Below are 12,026 nucleotides of genomic sequence, written 5' to 3'. Positions count from 1 at the left end.
TGTGCTGGGATGAGGGAGTAGTACCACAGGACATGTGCGATGCCAATATCCTCACTCTCTATAAGAACAAGGGTGACCGTGGTGACTGCAACAACGACCGTGGAATCTCCCTGCTCAGCATAGTGGGGAAAGTCTTCACTCGAGTCATTTTAAACAGACTCCAGAAGCTGGCTGAGCGTGTCTACCCTGAGGCACAGTGCGGCTTTTAAGCAGAGAGATCCACCATTGACATGCGGTTCTCCCTTCGCCAGCTACAGGAGAAATGCCGCGAACAACAGATGCCCATCTACGTTGCTTTCATAGATCTCACCAAAGCCTTTGACCTCGTCAGCAGACATGGTCTCTTCAGATTACTAGCAAAGATCAGATGGCCACCAAAGCTACTAAGTATCATCACCTCATTCCAGGACAATATGAAAGGCATAATGCAGCATAGCAGCGCCTCATTAGACCCCTTTCCTATCCTGAGTGGAAACAGGGCTGTGTTCTCGCACCTACACTGTTTGGGATCTTCTTCTCACTGCTGCTCTCACATGCGTTCTAGTCTTCAGAAGAAGGAATTTTCCTCCACACAAGATCAGATGGCAGGTTGTCCAACCTTGCCCGTCTTAGAGCGAAGACCAAACTACAGAAATTCTTTATCAGGGAACTCCTCTTTGCTGACGATGCTGCATTAACATCCCACGCAGAAGAGTGTCTGCAGAGACTCATCGACAGGATTGCGGCTGCCGGCAACAAATTTGACCTAACCATCAGACTCAAGAAAACGAACATCATGGGACAGGACGTCAGAAATGCTCCATCCATCAATATCGGCAACCACGCTCTGGAAGTGGTTCAAGAGTTCACCTACCTAGGCTCAACTATCACCAGTAATCTGTCTTTCGATGCAGAAATCAACAAGCGCATGGGAAAGGTGTCCGCTGCTATGTCCAGACTGGCCAAGAGGGTGTGGGAAAATGTGGCACTGACATGGAACACAAAAGTCTGAGTGTTTCAAGCCCATGTCCTCAGTACCTTCCTCTACAGCAGCGAGGCCTGGACAACGTATGTCAGCTAAGAGTGATGTTTCAACTCATTCCATATTCGCTGCCTCCGGAGAATCCTTGGCATCAGGTGGCAGGACCAGATCTCCAACGCAGAAGTCCTCGAGGCGGCCAACATCCCCAGCATATACACCCTACTGAGCCAGTGGCGCTTGAGATGGCTTGGCCATGTGAGCCACATGAAAGATGGCAGGATCCCCAAGGACGCATTGTATAGCGAGCTCGTCACTGGTATCAAACCCACCGGCCGTTGATGTCTCTGCTTTAAAGACGTCTGCAAACGTGACATGAAGTCCTGTGACATTAACCACAAGTCGTGGGAGTCAGTTGCCAGCGATTGCCAGAGCTGACAGACAGTCCTTAAGGCAGGGCTAAAGAGTGGCGTGACTTAGCAGTTGGCAGGAAAAAAGACATAAGTGCAAAGAGAGAGCCAACTGTGTAACAGCCCCAACAACCAATTTTATCTGCAGCACCTGTGGAAGAGTCTGTCACCCTAGAATTGGCCTTTATAGCCACTCCAGGCGCTGCTCCACAAACCACTGACCACCTCTGGACGCTTACCCATTGTCTCTCGAGACAAGGAGGCCAAAGAAGAAAGAATAAGGATTTTAAATGAGAGGTGAGAGGAGTGGAATTCAGTGGGATGCTCAAAGGAGGAGAATGTGCCAAAGGAGCTCTTGGACAATCCAAGGTCTGATTTGGTGATAACAGCCACACCACCACTGTGACAGTCTTGGCAGGGCAAGTTGTGGAAGCATAGCCAAGCAGGAAGCCTACACTTCGAGGGAAGGTGTCATCAACTATCGTGCACTAATTAAAGGTATATCGCCTTTTACCATTCACTTGCTGCTGGAGGTTTGAAGAGGACTTTAGAAACACACTAGTAGACTTTCTGGGAGACTTTGTCAATACTTCACCAAAATTGTATCAACATTTATTGTGGAAATCCTCTGAGGGCTTCACCTAAAAAGAGTAAGTGCTATGGTAATTTACCTCATGGGAGTCACCAGAGAGTGTTTAGTCATCAATGATCCCCATTGGATTCATAGCATCTATGAGGTTTCCACTCAAAGGGGGGAGGGGGTGCTACTTTAAGATGCAAAGGCCATGGCCAGTTGACATTGGTAATATTAACACCAAGCTAAGGGAATCCTGCACTGGCTGCTGGCTGGCAGCAGAACCACAGTGGAAGGAGCTGACAGCTCAGAAAAGGCCAAGGTAAGTTTCAAAAATGTCCTTCTCTTTGAACTCAGTGAGCCAGGAGAAACAGGAGAGGTCCCCACAGGCACCTCAAGGATCCTTGGTCCTCCTCAACCAATCATGAAGAACTCTCCCGCCACAGCCTCCCCATGATCATGCAACAAGGGAATCCGAAGCACTCCATGATCGACCTAGGACCCCTCCTCCCACTGACTGCCAGGCACAGTTCACAAGTCGCCAGCTACAAACACATGCAGCCAAATTCCCACTTCCATCGCCGGCCAGTTATCCAGTTATCATGCAAGAGTCTGAGAAATTTAATGTAAATGAGGCCCTGGCATTAAAATTGGCCAGATTTCCACATCCCCAATCCATCCAGGTACACTGCCACTACTGGACTTCTGTGCATACTTCCCGCCCTGCCACACACTACCACACACTCCCCCATTAAAACAAACACCAACTTAGCCACCTTTCTTCTCTCAACCAAATGTAGAACAATGTCCTAAAGCATTGCAGAGACATCATCAAAAATAAATAGTTGCCAAGCTAAAGGCGGCAAAATTAAGAAAGGTGAACAAATCTTTGGTCAAAGAGGTTGGTTTCAAGGAGGATCTTAAAGAAGAGAACCATGAAGAAATGGAGGGATTGATGGAGGAAATTACATAGCATGGGACTGAGACACTTGAATGCATAACTGCCAACAGTCGGATGAAGGGAGAGCACAAGAGACCAGAGTCAGAGGAACAGAGAATTCAGGAGCTGTAAGGCTGAGAATTTTAAATTTGAGGCATTGGGAGGCCCAGAAGCCAATGTAAGTCACTGAGTTTAGAGGTGATGGATGAGCAGAACTTGGAGCAGGATACAGCATGAATAGCAAAGTTTGGGATGAGCTACAGATGATGGAACTGCTTTTAAACAGACAAATTGATCTTCACTGTTTTCGGGGCCTTGCTGTCCATAAATTGGCTGCTGCATTTGGCAATAAACAACTTTGACTACACTTCAAAAATAATTTACTGGCTATGAAACACTCTGGAATATCTGTGGTATGAAAGACCTTTCTTTCTTCCTTTCCATTAAAACAAATCAACTGGTCATGCTTCTCATTGCTGTCGACAAAAAGGTTATGTTTGCCAACATAATAACAGTTACTGCACTTCAAAGTAATATGAATTCTTGAGATATTTCGGAGAGGTTTCATAAGGCACTGTGCAGCAGATAACGTTATCTTCAGTGGTTGTAGCACTGCTGCGTATCAAGTGCCAGAGCACCACGTTATGGAATGTACTGGTCTAAGGTGTGCCTGATGCACACAGTGCACAATAACACAACCCAGAAGCACCTCAGGTGCTGTGAACCTGTGGGAGGCTTATTAAAGCCCCAATTTTGATGCAAATGAGGAGGTCCCATGTGAGTGGAGTACCTGAACATCACTTTATAGGCTATATGCCCATACAAAACAGGTGCTGCAATAGAGACCTCTTTGCCTCAGTATCCAGGACAGAGATAGCTCTGGCAGTGGCTATAAAGATTAAAGCACCATTGCATTTTTATGCATCAGGATCTTTCCAGCAACTACTGAAACTCCCATTCTTCAGCATACATGGGCATCATTCAAATCACTGATGTACTGATCAGAGGAAGTGAATTCATCAGTTTCCCTTTGGAAAACAGGCAGAAGGAGGAAAGAACCCTCTACTTCTATCATGTGGCAGCATTCCCCAGGGTGCAAGGCATAACTGTACACACGTATCATATGCTATTTTATTGGTCATAGAGTTATACAGCACAGAAACAGGCCCTTTGGCCCATCATGTCCATGCCAGCCATCAAGCACTTAACTATTCTAATCCCATTTTCCAGCACTTGGCCTGTAGCCTTGTATGCTATGGCGTTTCAAGTGCTTATCTAAGTACTCCTTAAAAGTTGTGAGGGTTCTTGCCTCTACCACCTCTTCAGGCAATGCGTTCCAGGTTCCAGCCACCCTCTGGGTAAAAAAATATTTCCTCAAATCCCCTCTAAACCTCCTGCCCCTTACCTTAAATCTATGCCCTCTGGTTATTGACCCCTCTGCTGAGGGAAAAGGTTTCTTCCTATCTAACCTATCAATGCCCCTCATAATTTTGTATGCCACAATCAGGTCCCCCCTCAGCCTTCTCTGCTCTAAGAAAAACAACCAGAGCCTATCCAGTCTCTCTTCATAGCTGAAATGCTCCAGCCCAGGCAACATCCTGGTGAATCTCCTCTGCACCCTCTCCAGTGCAATCACATCCTTCCTATAGTGTGGCGACCAGAACTGTACACAGTACTCCAGCTGTGGCCTAACTAGCGTTTTATACAGCTCCATCATAACCTCCCTGCTCTTATATTCTATGCCTTGGCTAATAAAGGCAAGTATCCCATATGCCTTCCTAACCACCTTATCTACCTGTGCTGCTGCCTTCAGTGATCTATGGACAAGTACATAAAGGTCCTTCTGACCCTCTGTACTCCCTAGGGTCCTAACATCCATTCCCTTGCCTTGTTAATCCTCCCAAAATGCATCACCTCACGCTTCTCAGGATTAAATTCCATTTGCCACTGCTCTATCCATCTTAACAGCCCATCCATATCATCCTGTAATCCAAGGCTTTACGACACGACCAATCTGCGTGTCATCTGCAAACTTACTGATCATACCTCCTATATTCATGTCTAAATCATTAATGTACACTACAAACAGCAAGGGTCCTAGCACTGATCCCTGTGGTACACCACAGGCTTCCACTCTTAAAAACAAGCCTCAACCATTATCCTCTGCCTCCTGCCACTAAGCCAACTTTGGTCCAATTTGCCCTGGATCCCATGGGCTCTTACCTTCTTAACCAATCTCCCATGCTTGACCTTATCGAAAGCTTTACTGAAGTCCATGTAGACTATATCAACTGCTTTACCCTCATCTACACATCTAGTCACCGCCTCGAAAAATTAAATCAAGTTAGTTGGACACGATCTCCCCCTGACAAAGCCATGTTAACTATCCTTGATTAATCCCTGTCTCTCCAAGTAGAGATTAATCCTGTCCCTCAGAATCTTTTCCAATAGTTTCCCAACCACTGATGTTAGACTCACCGGCCTGTAATTACCTGGTTTATCCCCGCCACCCTTCTTGAATAAGGGTACCACATTCACTGTCCTCCAATCCTCTGGTACCTCTCCTATGGATTTGAAAATGTGTGTCAGAGCCCCTGCTATCTCCTCCCTTGCTTCACATAACAGCCTGGGATACATTTCATCTGGGCCTGGGGACTTATCCACTTTTAAGCCCGCTAAAACAGCTAATACTTCCTCCCTTTCAATGCTAATATGTTCAAGTATATCACAATCCCCCTCCCTGATCTCTACATCTACATCGTCTTTCTCCATAGTGATAGTGATAGTGGGGGGATTCAGCGATGGTAATGCCATTGAATGTCAAGGGGAGATGGTTAGATTCTCTCTTGTTGGAGATGGTAACATTCACACCACGTAAGTGCCAGGCAATGACCATCTCCAACAAGACAGAATCTAACCATCTCCCCTTGACGTTCAATGGCATTACCATTGCTGAATCCCCCACTATCAACATCCTAGGGGCTACCATTGACCAGAAACTGAACTGCAGTAGCCATATAAATACCGTGGCTACATGAATAGGTCAGAGGCTGGTAATCCTGCGACGGGTAACTCACCTCCTGACTCCTCAAAGCTTGTCCACCATCTACAAGGCACAAGTCAGCATTGTGATGGAATATTCTCCACTTGCCTGGATGGGTGCAGCTCCAACAACACTCAAGAAGCTCAACACCATCCAGGACAAAGCAGCCGCTTGATTGACACCCCAACTACAAACATTCACTCCCTCAACCACTGACGCACAGTGGCAGCAGTGTGTAGCATCTACAAGATGCACTGCAGCAATGCACCAAGGCTCCTTAGACAGCATCTTCCAAACCCACGACCTCTACCAACTAGAAGGACAAGGGCAGCAAATACATGAGAACACCACCACCTGCAAGTTCCCCTCCAAGTCACACAGTATCCTGACTTGGAACTATATCGCCGTTCATTCATTGTCGCTGGGTCAAAATCCTGGAACTCCCTTCCTAACAGCACTGTGGGTGTACCTACTTCCCATGGACTGCAGCAGTTCAAGAAGGCAGGTCACCACCACCTTCTCAAGGGCAATTAGGTATGGGCAATAAATGCTGGCCTGGCCAGAGACGCCCATATCCCATGAATTAATAATAAAAAAAGTAAACAAATAACGTCAACCACTCCATGAATGTGTTGCTGATTTTTGTACATTCTTAGGATTTGGACGCCGCTGGCAAGGCCTCATTTCTTGTCCATCTGTAATTTCAGAAGGCTGTGGTGGCCCTTCTCCTTGAACAACTGTAGTCCTTGTTGTAATGGTATTCCCATGATGGAGTTAGGTAGGAAATTCCAGGGTTGTGGCCGAGTGGTGATGAAGGAATGATGGTATATGATATGTGAATTGAAAGCAAACTTGGAATTTTCATGATCTGTGAATAGAACTACATCATGCTGTTGTTTGACTAGCCTGTGGGTCAGCTCTCCTAATTTGGATACCTGTCCCCAGGATTTATTGAGGACAATGCCTGGGCCATTTCTGATAGGTTCATTGGACATTTATGATTCAATTTTGCAGTGGCTTGCTAGGCAGCCACATATTATGGAACTGGTGTCACATATAGGCCAGACATTTTTCAGAAAATTGCCTGATTTATTGAATTTGATTTGACTCATGATCTCTCATCACAAAGACACCTACCTCCACCACCACAAAATCAGCCACTTCCATTTCTATCTGAGCCTATCTGCTGCTGAAACACTTTGTCACCTCCAGAGTTGATTATTCTAATGCTTTCTTGGCCAGCCACCCATCCCCTGCATTTCGTAAACTTCAACTCATTCAAAACCCTGCTGCATGTATCCTATCCTGCCCCAAGTCTTGCCTGCCCAACAACCTTGTCCTTGCTGACCTATATTGGCTCCTAGTGCCCCAATTTAAAATTTTCATCCTTGTCTTTAAATCATTCCATGGCCTTGGATATACCTTCAGTCGCCCAAGATCCCACGCTCTGGAATTCCCTCCCTAAACACCATTTCTCTTATCTCTCTCTCCTCCTTGAAGACCCTCCTTCAAACCCATCTTTTTGGCCAAGCTTTTTGTCGCCCTTCCTAACATCTTCTTTGACTTGGTGTCCATTTTTTCCCTTAAGTTTCTGTGAAACACTCTCAGGCATTTTCTAATGGTAAAGGTGCTCTATATAAAATATAAGTTATTGTATTTTTTCCATTAGTAGGAAGAAATATTAAAGTTTTGTAACTGGTAAGTACTCTTGAAGGCTAAAGTGTAAGGCAACACAATTCAAGGAAAGAATTCAATATTACACTGAATAGAAATAGAAACTTCGGTTGTGGGTAAAATGTTGGAAAAGGTTATAAGAGATAGGATTTATAATCATCTTGAAAAGAATAAGTTCATTAGAGATAGTCAGCACGGTTTTGTGAAGGGTAGGTCGTGCCTCACAAACCTTATTGAGTTTTTTGACAAGGTGACCAAACAGGTGGATGAGGGTAAAGCCGTGGATGTGGTCTATATGGATTTCAGTAAGGCGTTTGATAAAGTTCCCCACGGTAGGCTATTGCAGAAAATACAGAAGTATGGGATTGAAGGTGAATTAGTGCTTTGGATCAGAAATTGGCTAGCTGAAAGAAGACAGAGGGTGGTGGTTGATGGTAAATGTTCATCCTGGAGTTTAGTTACTAGTGGTGTACCGCAAGGATCTGTTTTGGGGCCACTCCTGTTTGTCATTTTTATAAATGACCTGGATGAGGGTGTAGAAGGGTGGGTTAGTAAATTTGCGGATGACACGAAGGTCGGTGGAGTTGTGGATAGTGCCGAAGGATGTTGTAGGTTACAGAGGGACATAGATAGGCTGCAGAGCTGGGCTGAGAGATGGCAAGTGGAGTTTAATGCGGAAAAGTGTGAGGTGATTCACTTCGGAAGGAGTAACAGGATTGCAGAATACTGGGCTAATGGGAAGATTCTTGGTAGTGTAGATGAGCAGAGAGATCTTGGTGTCCAGGTACATAAATCCCTGAAAGTTGCCACCCAGGTTAATAGAGCTGTTAAGAAGGCATATGGTGTGTTAGCTTTTATTAGTAGGGGGATCGAGTTTAGGAGCCACGAGGTCATGCTGCAGCTGTACAGAACTCTGGTGCGGCCGCACCTGGAGTATTGCGTGCAGTTCTGGTCACCGCATTATAGGAAGGATGTGGAAGCTTTGGAAAAGGTGCAGAGGAGATTTACTAGGATGTTGCCTGGTATGGAGGGAAGGTCTTACGAGGAAAGGCTGAGGGACTTGAGGTTGTTTTCGTTAGAGAGAAGGAGGAGAAGAGGTGACTTAATAGAGACATATAAGATAATCAGAGGGTTGGACAGGGTGGATAGTGATAGCCTTTTTCCTCGGATGGTGATGGCAAACACGAGGGGACATAGCTTTAAGTTGAGGGGTGACAGATATAGGACAGATGTCAGAGGTAGTTTCTTTACACAGAGAGTAGTAGGGGCATGGAACGCCCTGCCTGCAACAGTAGTAGACTCGCCAACTTTAAGGGCATTTAAGTGGTCAGTGGATAGACATATGGATGAAAATGGAATAGTGTAGGTCAGATGGTCGGCACAACATCGAGGGCTGAAGGGCCTGTACTGCGCTGTAATGTTCTATGTTCTATGTTCTAAACAGATTTTAGCAGGAGGGCAGAGGGAGCAAACAATGCAAATTAAATCAAAAATTGGAAAATAACTAAAGGTTTTCAACAGAAATATTTATGATAAGAATAACTTAGAAGTTTACAAAAACAAAAACCATTTAATATAATACTGCAATAAATAAAGAGGAGAGCCGTTCCTGTTTTATCTGAGCTTAAGAAGAGTTTTAAACAAAGGATAATAGTAAAATCAGATTTTAAAAATGAAATCACAGTGGTCGAGATTTTCCTAAGCACAAATAAACATAAGAAAACATTGTACAGGTAAAGAACAGCCTGTCTATCTAGCCTGTCTCATCCATTTGTGATGCCTTATGCATTACATAAGGAGACTCCATACCCTCTTGGTGTCATGTAATCTCCTGGGATAGGCAAAAAAAAGATCAAAAAACCAAGTCCAATAGGGAAAGAAGCTCTTAAAAATTCCTCTCGGATCCCTCTCCAGAAGGCCACGTTGGCCATGACTGATATTATTCGGTACTTGTGTCTTGTATGATGCAATCTCCACACCAGACAGGAACTGGTTCAGAGCTCTCTTGAAGGTGTACAGTGAATCAGCACTCATTGGACAAGCTGGTATCTGGTTCCCTAGGTCTAGTATTCTCTGGCCGACTATTTCCTTTTTTGTGTAATTTATACACGTGAAATGGTTCCTCCCCAAGCCATCAAATTGAGGTAATTTGCCAATATGTACAGAATCTAGTTCCTTCATTATTTTATGGACTGCAATCAAAATGTCACTGTGTTTACAATTCTCTCAAGTTTTTGGAGCCAGCTGTTTAGGCCTATCTGCGCATCTGGGAATCGTTCTTGTGGTCCTCCTCGAAATCATTCCAAAGTCTCAATATCACTCACCATATGAGGAGATCAAAACTGGATAAAGTATGCTAAATAAGGCCGAAACACAGCTTTGTATAAAGAAAATTACAACAACAACTTGCATTTAACATAGCAAGATGCTCCAAGATACTTAACAAGAGCATTATCAATAAAAGAAAGTAATGGATAGTCCTGCAAATAATCCTATACCCTATTTCATGCAGCTATCAGCTGTGGTTCAGTTGGTAGTACTCTCACATCTGAGCCAGAAATCATAAGGTTTTGCGTTCAAGTCCCACTCCAGAGACATCCAGAGAAAGGTGCTATATAAATGCAGGGTTTTTAAAACTATGTTATGAAAGTGCTTCTATTTTTTAATATTTATTTGAGGACTTGTGGTTGAAGATTGTAAAGGTGGGTTCTTTTAGAGGACTGAAATGATTCCACAGATGCTGGACTTTGGTGTTTTTTTTTTAAAAAGGCCACCGGAAGGACTTTAGGACTTGAACTTTCTGTTTAAAAACAAAGCTTATTGGAAGTCAGATGTCTTCAGCTAAGTAAACAGCAGGTGCCTTCTGACCAAGGGAGTTGTTTACAGAGAAATGACATGTCAAGATTTATGGTGGTCAGGAGTTGGTTTCATTTTTAATACGGTTTTGAGTCAGTTGAGGGGGTCAGCCTGCTAAGAGAGAAGACATCATTTCATCTTTTCTCTACCTCTGAGAAACCCTACAAATCCAGTGCGATAGCTAAAACCCCTGATGCCACATTTCTCCTGGAAAGTCTGCCAGATTAATCCTCGACGACGTCTGAAGAGAACTGCTCCTAAAAGATCTCAGTGACAGCTGTCTACGCATATTTGGGGTGCCAGAAAAAAAGAGACAACTGATATCATTCCATATCTTCTCCTTTTCCTTCAAAAATTAACAAGTATTTGGCCAAAGTATTTTTTTTCTTTTTGTAAAAAGATCTCTGCAGAGAAAATGTCTTTATTTTTTCTTTAACCGGTGTGTGTGTGTTGGTCTAAGGTAGAAGGGAACTTTTACATTTCAATCTGTGTGTTAATGCTTTGCATCTTTACTGAATACATCTTGTTTTATAATAAATCGATAATTTTGATGTCTATTAAAGAAAGCTGGTTGATGGATTTTATTCTGAAATAAAAATAGAGTATATAATTGGCCATATCGGTAACTGGGTAAATATTTAAATATACGTTGCGACCTGTGGAGAAGTGGAACTAGAGAAACACAGTGCACTCCTCCCACCTCAGTCGTACAGCTATAACTTAAGTACTTTATAACTATGGTTTTATTCTTACAGACAATAATTGTGTTTCTTGCATTACAACATTGCCTACATTTCAAAAGTACTTCATTGGCTGTGGGACATCCTGAGGTCATGAAAGGTGCGATATAAAAGCAAGTTCTTTTTAGTTATAGCTTAAGTACTTTACACAGCACTTTACAACTATTATTTTATGCACAATAATTGGATGATATTTAGCTTTAGAGGAAATGTGTCAGATGTAATAGACAGTACATTCTCCATTATGAAAAATCAGAGCTCCTCCTTCAGTTTATTAGCATAAAGGGTTTATATCACAATATGGCTTTTCATAAAAAGAATTACAAATTATGGCACAATTACATACTCCAACATATTAGCATTATCCAAATGGGAACATAAGAATTAAAAAATTATTTTAAAGAGAAGCTAACACTGGGAAATTGCTCTTTTATTCAAAGTATTCCTCTATTTCACAATGGGAACATATAGAATTCTCAATATCTGGTTTGTTACTTAAAGAGATGCATCAACTTTGTTACTTGCTTGAGGTTGGATCTCATTAATGTGTGATGTTACCAATGGGAATACCCTGTGTGCCTGCAGAAAATAAAAAAGGGGCCCAAGAGCTTTCGGACTCTGGGGGCAACTACACCACTGGTTAAGGAGCATATATTTACATTAAAAAAGTATTTCAGCATTCCTTTTTTTAAAAAAAAAAGCTCAATTTGTTCAAATTGTGTTTCAATCTGCCTCACCCCTGAGGCTTCCTTGATAAGGTATTATTTCATTCTAATCCACTCAGCCATTTATTCACGATATTTTTCTACATATCTCTTTTTTCTAGCAGAA

General features: G+C 43.3%; 1 protein-coding gene across 2 annotated transcripts in view; it reads right to left on the bottom strand.

Moving 5' to 3' along the window:
• Positions 1-12,026, bottom strand: part of LOC137380713 (uncharacterized) — a 360,734-nt gene that overhangs the window by 348,631 nt on the left and 77 nt on the right. The gene's annotated exons all lie outside the window — the stretch shown is intronic.

Source organism: Heterodontus francisci, chromosome 20 (genome assembly GCF_036365525.1).
Source record: "Heterodontus francisci isolate sHetFra1 chromosome 20, sHetFra1.hap1, whole genome shotgun sequence".
Classification (NCBI taxonomy): domain Eukaryota; kingdom Metazoa; phylum Chordata; class Chondrichthyes; order Heterodontiformes; family Heterodontidae; genus Heterodontus; species Heterodontus francisci.
The sequence above is the reverse complement of the archived record's forward strand: the minus strand, read 5'-3'. Positions and strand labels throughout refer to the sequence as shown.